Here is an 11,503-nt window from a genome sequence, read left to right on the forward strand (position 1 = left end):
TCTTGGTTTTTTACTCAAGCGGCCGAACCGCTCCCGCTCACTGGAGCCAATGCCGAGTCATTGCCGACGTAGCCATAACCAGTTACGCCCGATCTCCTGTAATTATTACCAGTGATTAATAATTAACAGTGACTCTGGCTAGTCAGTGAGCGGAAGCGGTTTGGCCGGTTAGGTAAAAATCAAGACAGACTGCTCTCGCTGAAATATTGTAAAGCGGGCGTCGGGTGGCGGCTTGGAGATCCGTTCGGATAGAGCTAGAGGTAGTCCGACCATCTGTAATTATTAATAATGATTAATAATTATCAGTGATTCTGGCTAGTCAGTGAGCGGTAGCGGTTTGGCCGGTTGGGTAAAAATCGAGAGAGACTGCTCCCAACGCGAGTTGTTTCCTCTGGACGGAACTTTAGGGGGCCCCGTCACTGTAGTGCAGATTTTAAAGTGACGGGGCCCCGTAACTGTAGTCAGTACCGTGATGATAACTCACTAGCGCTCCAAACGCAGCGAGAGCAAACGCCGTCGGGGCCACCGCCAGGCGCGGCTGTGGTGACGCTCGTTCGCAAAACTACACAAGCTGAAAAGCGGCTTCTACGTCCTTGTACTGCCGCCGCTGTTGCGACAACGTGGGGCCTGCCGATTGGCGGGGAGCGCGGCCACGGACAGCGCTGCGACAAGCGCGTGCACCTCTACGCTTGTGCGCAGTTCCTGCCTGCGTGTTCCCCCCCGGAGTGGGGGCGAGGAGGAAAATCCAGGTACGCTACGGTCACACGACTAGGAAACTTGCATTTCTCATCTGCTTCACTCGGGGTCGCTCGCTCAGCCTGCGCTGCTTCTTTGCGTTCGGTTGGCGCGGGATGCTTGCTGGCACCGTATTTTAGGTGTGCGTAACTTTTATTGATATGAGGCTTAAAATCCCAGTAGCATATTTCATCGTTTTTACCCAAGTAGTACGAGACAGTTTGAATGCATTTTCAAGCTCTTAAAAAAGTTGCATTTTTGCAGCCGTCCCATTCCATAGGGGCGATTTCGCGTGCAGGGCGGGTGAACATACCAAGCGTTGTAGTCCCACGCAAGGGCCGAGCGTTAGGCCGGGAGTCGCTTGTACCTAGTTTACCGGTAGGTGCCCGGCGCCACTAAAGCCCATGGTTACTTCCACAGTAACCATGGTTACCCATGGTTACTTCCACAGCTTCGGTGGACGCTCAACATGTAACCGCCTGATGGACTTCCGATGCTAACGCTGAAAATCGGCAGCAGCACGCTTCGTGCTTCTACTGCCTGCTTTATCCAAACACTCTGTCCCGTCAACTGATACGGCTGTACGTACGAAGGGAGAACCATATCTACCGTCGCTGCTGAGTCGCGCAGTACTAGGCATGTTTGGCCATTGACTACGAGCTCCCTTACGTAGGGCTCCAGGAGCGGCATGCTGTCCTCGCTGTTGTCTACTACGTCAAAGCCAACCTTTCCCTCTTTTCCAACTCGACGCGAAATGCCCTGTCTCGCCACAGTTATCACGCAGATTTGTTCGCGCGTGCAAAACCTTCTCGGCGCTGCACCTCTGTGCCTGCGCCCTGCTTGTTTTCTCGGCTGCAGCTTCGCTAGACGAGACCTAATTCTCGCGAGAAGTGGCCCTTTTCCTGGGAAGCTCTACCCTTTGGCGCTGCTCGCCATCTCTCTGGCCGTCCTGCAACCCCTGCTGACTGCGTAGTACGACAAACTTTTCGGCGACTCCAGCTGCATGCCCTGCCTACAGTGTTTACATATCCGGTCGTGCACACAGTGCCTTACATTTTTCGGTATTCCGCGGTAAAACTGTTCTATCCGAAAGCACTGAACCACTGAACCAGGCTCTTCACCTTATCGTAATCCTTCGCTTCCTCTTTCGGGGAACGGGCCATCACATCGTACGCCTCGACTGGCAAGGGCGTAAGCAAACGCTGTGGCTCAGTTTCGTGGCTCAGCTGGGCCTTCTTGCACGTAGGCTCGAAAATGATAAAAAAATGACCAAAGTTTTCTCTTACCTTGTAGAGTGGCAATAAGTCACTCATTCGCAGCGTAAGTCGCTCAGTCGCCGCTGATGTCACTCTGGCACCTAGTTCGCCAAAACTGCAATTGAAGGGTTTTCATGAAAAGCTAGAGACTTTTCCTCGCTCGAGGTGAAACGAGTGCTCTCGCTTTTGTCGCTCGAGTTCACGTTCGTTCTCTCGCCTTCTCTTCTCGCGTTCTGCCCCTCCAGCCTGACATTTAGCGGTCTCCCGTTCAATAATTAGCTCAATGCACTCGGACAGCTCGACATCGTCAGCCCCAACACCTAATATAGCCTGTATTAGCTCTGAATTTTTCAGCAAGTACGAAACATCCAAGCGCAACTCTTTGGAAGCTCCAACAACTCGGGTTTTTAAAAGCTTTCAAATTTATGGCGGTCAAAAGTACTACTTTCCCACTGAACCAAAATAGTCTTGTGCGAATAACCCACGCTACTAGGACACATGCCGTAGCAGCTATTTTATGAAGCCTGGTAAAACTCGGTGATGAAAGGTGAAGGACCCGCACTGCGGTTAGGTGTTGAAAACCATAGCCTTGAGCGGAAGCCGCAAATGCGGTTCCTTTGTTGCGAGAAACCTGCGGGCCATTGTCCGAAACAACTACCTGAGGAATATCATGGCGTGAAGACTTACGTGCAGCGGTTGATCCCCCCAGCTGCAGTGAGCTTGTGCAGCCGCGCGATTTCGGGGTATTTGGAGTAGTAGCCCACGATGATCAACCACGAGTGGTTACTCTGCTAGAAAAGGCCCACAGCCACCCGCTGCCAGAACCTTTTCGGGAAAGCTGGGGCTGTAGCGACATTTTCCTGTTTATCGTTGTCCCTACACAATGCGGACAACTGCGAACAGTTTGCTCGACATCCTTTGATATGCTCGGCCACAAAACTATATCATTGCCCTTTGCAAGGGTTTTTGATATTCCGAAATTCCCGTCATTTAATAGGCGCAAGATGTGAGGCTTTGAGGCGTCCGGGACTACTGCTCTTGTTCCGCGCAAAATGAGGTCATTTTCAACGTTTAGTAGATGGCGAAACTGGTAGAATGGTTTTACCTCTTAGTGTAAGTATCGCTGGAAAGACCATTCTTTGCTGCAGAATTTCTGCAGCTGACGGCACAGTTGGTCAGCTTTTCGAAGCAGCTCGAGGAAGGCTGGGTTGATTGGAATGTTGGCCGTGAGCTGACAAATGCGTCTAACGAAGAACGCCGAGTTGGAATTAATGGTCGCTCTAGCGGAGGCGCCAGTCTGTTCACATATGCGTACGTCAGTCAGAGTAGTGTTAAACATGGTGTCAGACGCTGTGCGCGATCATCCGTAGGCTAAATTGCTTGGGGGAATCCACCTGGAACGGTATCCCACCTGGACAACGCAGCAAACAGAACTGCTGATGCTGAGACTGCCACGCTACCCACCTCAGCAGCTCCGATAGCCTCGTTCACAATACAACCTCAGGAAGCCTTCCGCTTCTCGTCGCTCAACGAGTGGCCGAAATAGAAGCGCTTCGAACGTTGTCGTACCTCTTCTGGACTCACTGTACATTCTGGAGAACACCAAGAAGACGCCCTGCTGTAAATCATAGGTGACCAAGCTGAGGACATCTCTGGAACCTTCAACCTGACCGGTGTGGACTGAAAAACGTTCAGGGTGGTGTTGGAACAGTTTGACCAATACTTCATTCCCCGTCGCAACGTCGGGTACAACCGGAGACAGAGCCGCTAGAAAAATTCGCAACAGCCGTTCCCGCTCTCTCCAAACACTAAGCGTACGGCAGTCTGCAAGTTTATCCGTGATCGTTTAGTCGTCGGAAGCAGAGACAGACCGCTGTCAGCAAAGTTGCAACTTGACCCTGCAGATTGGGCTCTACAGAAAGTTCTAGAGGCAACACGGCAAGTCGGAACGGTGCGAAATCAACCAACAGAGCTGAATACTGACCTACCAAGCCTCAACAGGTAGGCTCGGCACACCAGAAGAAGTCGCAAGGCTCTCGCAAGCCCTTTCTGGCGGTAGTTGTAAGAATACTAGATCAACCGCACCGCTTGTGAAGAAGCACGCGAACAAATTCTGCGGTTGGTTGAGGCGAGAAAGTGACCTACGATCTGCTTGCGGGTGGCTTTCACGGAATGAGAAACGCAAGTTGTGCCTGTTTGTCGTTCGAGATGGGTAGACGCAGTTCAGTCTCCCGGTTTTGGAACTCAAAGTGGATCCCTGGGCACGATGAGCTCTTCTTCAACCAAAAATTGGGAAGCAACAGTATTAGTCCAAGATTCTCCCCTGAAATTCACGATTGACGTGGGTGCAGACGAACAGTGATACCACCTTAAATGTTTAGACAACTCTGGCGAAGGCCAGCTCTATCTAAACCACGCCGCCATCGCCACGGGCCTGATGTACGACCATTGTCAATACAAGGAGTCGCTCGACTGCACCTATCGTATCGAGGTCGCCAGACAACTAAAAATATCCACATTCTTGACAAACTGCCTTGTCCACTTCTTAGAAAGCCTGCAATGGCACAACTGCAGCTGATTATCTGCATCAACAACGTTAAGCGTGCCGTCAAGCCTAAGTAGGAATTTCCGTGCCTCTTTACCGGTACCGGAACCATTCAGGCAGAGAACCTTCTCCGTCTTCAAGACGGAACCAACCCATTGGCGTTGAGCTCGCCCGACGCGTTCCGGTTCCATTGTATGAGAAGAACAAACAGGAACTCCAACGGATGGAGAACATAGGAGGCATCTCTCCAGTCGACGAGCCAACCGAATGGTGCGCCCCAATGCTGGTCGTGCCCAAGCCCTCAGGAGACGTGCGAATCTGCATTGACTTCACGGAGATCAGCCGCTTTGTTCTCCGAGAATGGCAGCCGATCCCATCTGTTGAGCACACACTCGGGCTTCTGTCTGGGGCGAAAGAGTTCTCAAAGCTGGTCGCAAGTTGGAAGATTCAGCTCGCAGAAGAGAGCAGGGAGTTTACGACGTTCATAAAACTATTGGGAAGGTACAAGTTTAACCGACCCCCATTTGGTGTCGCCTCTGCTTCAGAGCTGTTTCAGAGGCAGATGCCTACAATCCTGCAGGGTGTGAGTCGTGTCTTATGTCACATGGACGACATCCTTGTATAGGGCGCCACACAAGAGGAGCACAACGAGTCTCTTCGTCAAGTGCTGCGGAGAGTCACGGCAGCCGGCATTACAAATTTCGAATCTTAGTCTAGGTTGCGGCCGACAATTAAGATCCATGAGCGATTGCCATCTCTTCCGCCTTAGTTGGGAAGCTGTGCGGATAGTGATAGATTTATTGGAATGGAGTGCGCGGGTTGATAACTGCCACGCGTAGGCCTCTTCATGCCGGTATTCTGCGGAATCTGTGTAGGTGATATCACGCCGAATGGGCTGCTGTCGGGCGAGGGCTTGAGTTCTCTCAGAGTCGTCGTGGGGCGTTGTAAATCGGGTGAATATATGTCTGGACAGGCTTGTATCTGCCCCGTTACACAGACAAGCGTAGATACAAGCGTAGCGCTTGTCTCTGTCCCGTTTATACCCAGTCTGAATTTTTTAGCTTGAAATTCGTACAGTGCATTACCAACTAGCTCGAACCCGCACGTTGTTAAGTTATATTTCTAGTTATACAAGCCCGCTTGCGTGTTCAACCATTCAGCCTTCACTTCTAATCACTCTCATCGCCATCACAGCGTGCAAGGCGCACATATTTTCGTACTGCATTCGGCGGAGACAGCTGCCCCAGGAAGTGTGTGCCCTTTTCGGCGGCTTCACTCCCACCGTCAACCACCGAACAGGCATGTGCAGGATGCTCCGCTCGGAATAGCGCTTTTCACTGGCCCATTAGCCTGTCTGAAGTTTTGCGCTTGAAATTCTTACAATGGATTCCCAACTAGCTCGAACCCACACGTTGCCGGGCAGGGTAGGCATGCTGAAGTAGTTGAAGCGCTGCCCTATATGCTTTCCGAATGAGGTAGTTCATTTTAGTTTGCTCAATGTTGCTTGCGCCAACATAGGCTGGTATTATGGAGGACCTATTGATGAAAACTGCCTGTACGAGTCTGAGTCTATCTTGCTCCCCAGACCTGGGTTTCGATTGGATGCCGTCTTGATTAGGGCTATGAGCTGGTCTATTTGGGAACTTAATTGCCTTATGAGTTCCGAATCGGTTCTATTCTGTTGAATAATGAGGCTCACCACCTTTAGTTCTGGCATTGAAGGCGAAGCGAGCCGTAGGCCTTAAAGCTCAAAGGACGTAAGAGGACGTTTGTCGTGCAGAAAGCCTCGTGGATTGCAGCAGAGGTCGGAACTGCAGTCGAACCGCCCCTTAGTGGCTTGGTCGGTGACAAAAATGCGATAGCCTCAAGATTGGCAGCTCGCGGCCGTGGGCTGCCGTTGGTGTTTTCCTGACGTTCGGCTGAACAGGTTAGTTAACAGTCTCAGGCCCTCTCGCCGAAGCGACGATGGTAGTAGCAGCGGCCGTTGTCACGGCGATGCGATGAGTCGGCGTTGCGGTCGGGGCTTTGTGAGCTGCTGCCGAGATGCGGCTGTGGGTATTGATCCACGTGCTTTCGAACCGAGTTCAGCTGACGGGTGATGGCCTTGATATGGCGCATGATCTCGGGGGTGGGCTGTGGGTCGCCGCCGGAATGGACGATAAGGTGGGGGCGATGACAGAGGGATTTAGACGATTCGGTCCGCTATCTCGGCGGTTTATTCTAGCGGTAGAGTCGGCTAAACCTGGAGGATGGAATGTGTGTGTTACGGTAGGCGGTGAAGAGGGCGGAGTCGTCAAACCGCATGTTGCCCCCGAGGACACGCTAATGGCGCACGAACTGCGATGGCTGGCGGTCACCGAGCTATTCGTACTGATGTAGTTCACGCGATTTCTGTTATTTCGAAAGTGAATGCCGTCCGATAAGTTCCGGCTTCAAGTACAGGTAAATGTCTTAATGTCTCACAATCTTAAAAAGATTAGTGGAAGGGGTGGTGTCAAATCTGTGATGTGTGCACGAGAAAAAAATTAGCTCCAATCCACCTTGTGAATGTGGTTGAAATGCAAAGCTGTAAATGGCACCCACAACGATTAACCATGCGACGTCACTTAAATTCACTCACGTCGCTCTAAAAATAGTGAAACCAGAGAGAAATGAAATGCACGTAACCACATCATCTAGTACTTCAAAGAGATATTCTTGGTAAGGTTAAATTAATGCGTAATGCATGAACGGTGGTTGGTTGAGTTGTATTGGTGTAGCACATGAGTGGAAAGTCTTTTTTTTATAAACTTAAAGCTCAAACCCGGCGTTAGACAATCTCATTTCTCCGTCTCTGCCGTCGCGGACGGAGGCGACGAGATCGGCGGCAGAAACGGTGGAGGAGGAGGAGCAGCAGGAGGAGGCGAAGGAGAAGGAGAAGGAAATACTTCTATTGAGATTTATAAAACGCCTAGAGTGCGGCCCAGGGGAGTGGTACGTTCTTCACTGTGGCCCATATTCAGTGTGCACCGCCTGTGCTCTGTCCATCAGCTGAAGCTGGGTAAGCAAAGGTGGACTCGACAGTAGCATCTCCCATTGCTCTTGTTCGGTAGTTGACGGAAAGAGAGGAGGGTGCTCAGCGCTAAAGTCGCACACCCCGATTATGTGGCACAGTGTTCCTTCTTCTGAGCAAAATTTGCATTAAGCGTCGCAGCGATTCGGGTGCAATAAGAGAAGACGCGTCGGGTGTGGGAAGGAGCCGGGTTGTGTGAGCCGTAAGGTAGTTTGTTGTTCCATGGAAAGATCAGGATAAGGCGAATCTAGGGTCTGTCTCAGAAGGCGATAATGCTAGGTTACGTCCCTGAACGAGACAAGGGGGTGACTGTCCTCGTGCGGTTCCATAGCACGGGGGGTAAAAGTGCAGGCTTGGTGGACGTATTCGTTGCCCTCCATGGAAGCGTGAGCGGGTGTCCAGATGAGTTGAATAGAACCATTTGAGGAGTGGTTTTTAGCACATGTATTTTAGGTCTGGAAACCAAATCCGACTTGTAGTTCCGGTTGGCTTGTTGGGAATCAGTGACTACCTTACGAACCCCTGGTTGAGTGAGAGCCAAGGCGATGGCTGCCTCTTCTGCTGACGTCATGTTTTCGGTTTTGATTGGGGCACAAGCAAGGAGGTTGGTTCTGGAGGTAGCCACGATGATGGCATAATGCTGCCGTCGATTTTGGGAGGCGCCTGTGTAGATAAGTGCATAATCCCCACCGAGGGGGTTGAGCGCTTGAGCCCGTGCTTGTCGGCGACCCTCGTCGTGTGAGGGGTTCATGTTTCTAAGCAAAGGGCGTATGTTTTGTTCTTGTAGCCAAAAGTTCAGGAGTACATCAGGCGGAGTGACATCTAGTGCTGCCCAGCCAATCTTGTGAAGGATGCAGCGACCCGCCGCCGTTCAGCTCATTCGGAGCTTCTGGATATAGAGATGGCCCTCTATCAGCTCCTTCACCGTGTTGTAGAGCCCCGTGCTAAGCAGCCTCTCTGTGGACGCACTCCTAGGTAGACCAATGGCTTGCTCAACCGCATTTCTAATCATTATATAAAGCATCTTTATGACGAGAAGAAGACAGGGTGTTGACGTAAGTGGTTCTCGAGAGGGCAAAAGCTTGACCTAATCAAAAGGTATCGAATTCCTTGAGACCTCGCTTCTTGGTGGCAACTCGCCTGATCATGTGTATTATTTTATCGATGCTGTGTTTCAGGCACTGCAATGATATGTCACTGTTGCTGTTGGCCTGAAGATGTAGGCCCAGGAGCTTGATGCTGGGGCTTGGAGTGATGGCCTGGCCATCAAGGAGTATCTGAATGTGTGCCTTGAGGTGTCGTTTGGCGTGAAGACAGACGACAAGGAGCTGAAATTTTTTACCTGAACACTGAAGCCACAGGCTGTAGCCCATGGGCGCACTAGAAGTGATATGCCATGGGTTGGTGTGAGCTTCCTTTAATCGCTATCGCGTGTCATTCAGCGAGAATGTAGGGGTTAAACCCGTAGAGGTGCTTGGTCAGTGCACCACTTGTCTTCCCCGTCTCCGCGTGGGCTCGTAGTAAATCCGAAAGACAACACGCTCTGGCTTTGTTACTCTATTAGTTCCACATTCGATTCCTGGCGGTGCTAGTAAATTCTTTTATTTGTTTTCGGGAGTTTTCTCTTGACACCAACGGTCGCGAAAGAAGCCTTGGGGGGTAGAGGTAAAAAGCTTTGCTTTAAAACTGCCACGGCTATGCACTGATACGTGCCCGGTTACAACAGAAAAGAAAAAGTGCGGGGTGAATCACCAAAATCAGCACGTTGACTGCACTGCCGGAGTCGTGTATAAGCTCCCATTGTCGTGCCATAATTGTCGTGCGAAACAGGGCGGTGCCTTAATCAACGCCTCCGTGAACATTACAATCGAGCCTAAAAAGGCAGAGATGGGAAACTAGCTAGTCATTGCCAGAATTACAAGTGTGCGCCTCTGTTTACGAATGTACGCTTGTGTTTCGAGACCCTGATCAGCGCACACCGGAGATTGTGGAGGCGGCTGCGCAGCGTCATGGGGGCGAAGACTGCGTTAGCATGACCTCCGTATCTTTGACAGCGAAAGAGCTGGCATTCCTGGGTGCGCGCATGACATAGGGAATGAGGAACGTGTGCGCGCCTGTGCACTACGCACATACTCTGTTTTAATACACTGCGCACATGCTCTGTTTGTTGGTTTTAACGCGATAGCGTTATCCGGCTCATTTCTCTATTCCCCGTGTCTCCTAGCGGTCCGCTATCAGCCGTGCTCCTCCGGCGTCCACAGAAATACGTCACCTCTGCCACCCCGAAGCTACGACCGAGGCTGCAAGACTCCAGGGCTCCACTGAATCTGTAATATGGCGCAGCGGCAACTGAAGTTTGGAAAGGAGAATAATGATACAACGGCGGATACGAAATAAGGTACACGTGTTTTCAGCAGGCGCTGCGCCAGCGTGGTGAAGTTTGTTCTATGGCAGTCAGTGGTAGCATGCTGAGCAGACACCGTCACCAGCCGTCCCCGCAATCTAAGCCATTACACTGAAGCGTGTTTCAAATAGAAGATCTAAAAATATGCCTTTCCTATAATGGATTGCGCCGAAGCTACACGTGCGCTACGGGGCACGCCGTAGTGGAAGTGGTCGGGAAAGTTTGGACCACTTTAGGATCATTAACATGCGCGGGAAACCTGGACACACTGGCGTGTTTGTTTTCTGCGTTCATCGCAAATACGGGCGTGGCGGCCGGGAATTGAACCCGTGTCCTTGGGCTCAGCAGCGCAGTGCCTTATCCACTGACACCCCGCGGCTTGTTTTCCACCGGGACCTATGCCGGCACCAACATTGGGTGACCTAACAAAAACATGGGACGAAGGATTAACGCCGGTCTCCCAAAAATCAAGGAAGGCATAAATATATGGAGAAAAGAACTCAAATAACGCCCACTATGTAGCATCTAATCACATATGTTTTCAAAATTCTTCTCAATATTCCTACGGTTCCGTCTCCGCTGCAAGCTCAGTTCGCAAACTACAGATGGCGCAACACGGCCAAGTTAACAATTACCTTAAACTTAGGCAGGGATACCCTCCCTTCTTCCCTGAGAACAGCCACATGCGAATGCTCGGTGTGGCTCTAAAAACAAGCGGTAGTGCCAAACTCACAATCGCCAAAAAACAAAATCTTTAACCAATTGCCCACAAACAAAACACGCAACCAAGAGCAGAGCAAGAAGAAGAGAAAAAGAAAGGATAAGACTCGTGCAGCCACCGATAATGACCCGAATACTGCAGAGCCTACCGAACCACAAATTTACCCGCACCAAAGAGAGTGAAAGAAGCACCATATATAACCAGGACAGCATATAGGGTAGTCTTCAACCTCGCAATTCTGACCGTGAGACGAACTACAACGGGTGGACCACCAGGGTAACAGAACGGTCATTCATAGGCGGGTCCAGAAGAAGGGAAAGGCCATTTACCCGATGCAGGGATAAAACAATTATATTAGGAGCAAAAAATGGACTCAGGCAGTACAAGAGCGGGTGAAAATCAATGGGATACGCTTTCACCCTGCAGCCGTCCAAAATAGGATGTTGGTGATAATAAAAATAAATATGCCCTGAACTTGAGTCTCCATAAAACATTTCAAGAAATAAGAGAAACCAATCAATCTCCTGGCACCAAGAAAGCGAATGGGAAAACAAAATCGCGAGGGGCCATCCTATAAAAGACAGTCACCCACCCCCCCTTTGAAAAGAAACTTCTGCACACCACGATAGACATGGCACCGATCCAGCGACCCTGCATAAAAACTCTCCTCTACCAAAAATATGGATCCAATCCTCCAGAGGAAGAGGCGATAAGGAAGGATCAAGTTCATTCCAGGAAAGTTCGAATATCATGAGACCACAGAATACACCGAATCCGGGATGTACGAATG

The sequence above is a fragment of the Haemaphysalis longicornis genome, unplaced genomic scaffold (genome assembly GCF_048455015.1).
Source record: "Haemaphysalis longicornis isolate Haplotype H1 unplaced genomic scaffold, Haemaphysalis longicornis Haplotype H1 scaffold_1, whole genome shotgun sequence".
Lineage (NCBI taxonomy): Eukaryota > Metazoa > Arthropoda > Arachnida > Ixodida > Ixodidae > Haemaphysalis > Haemaphysalis longicornis.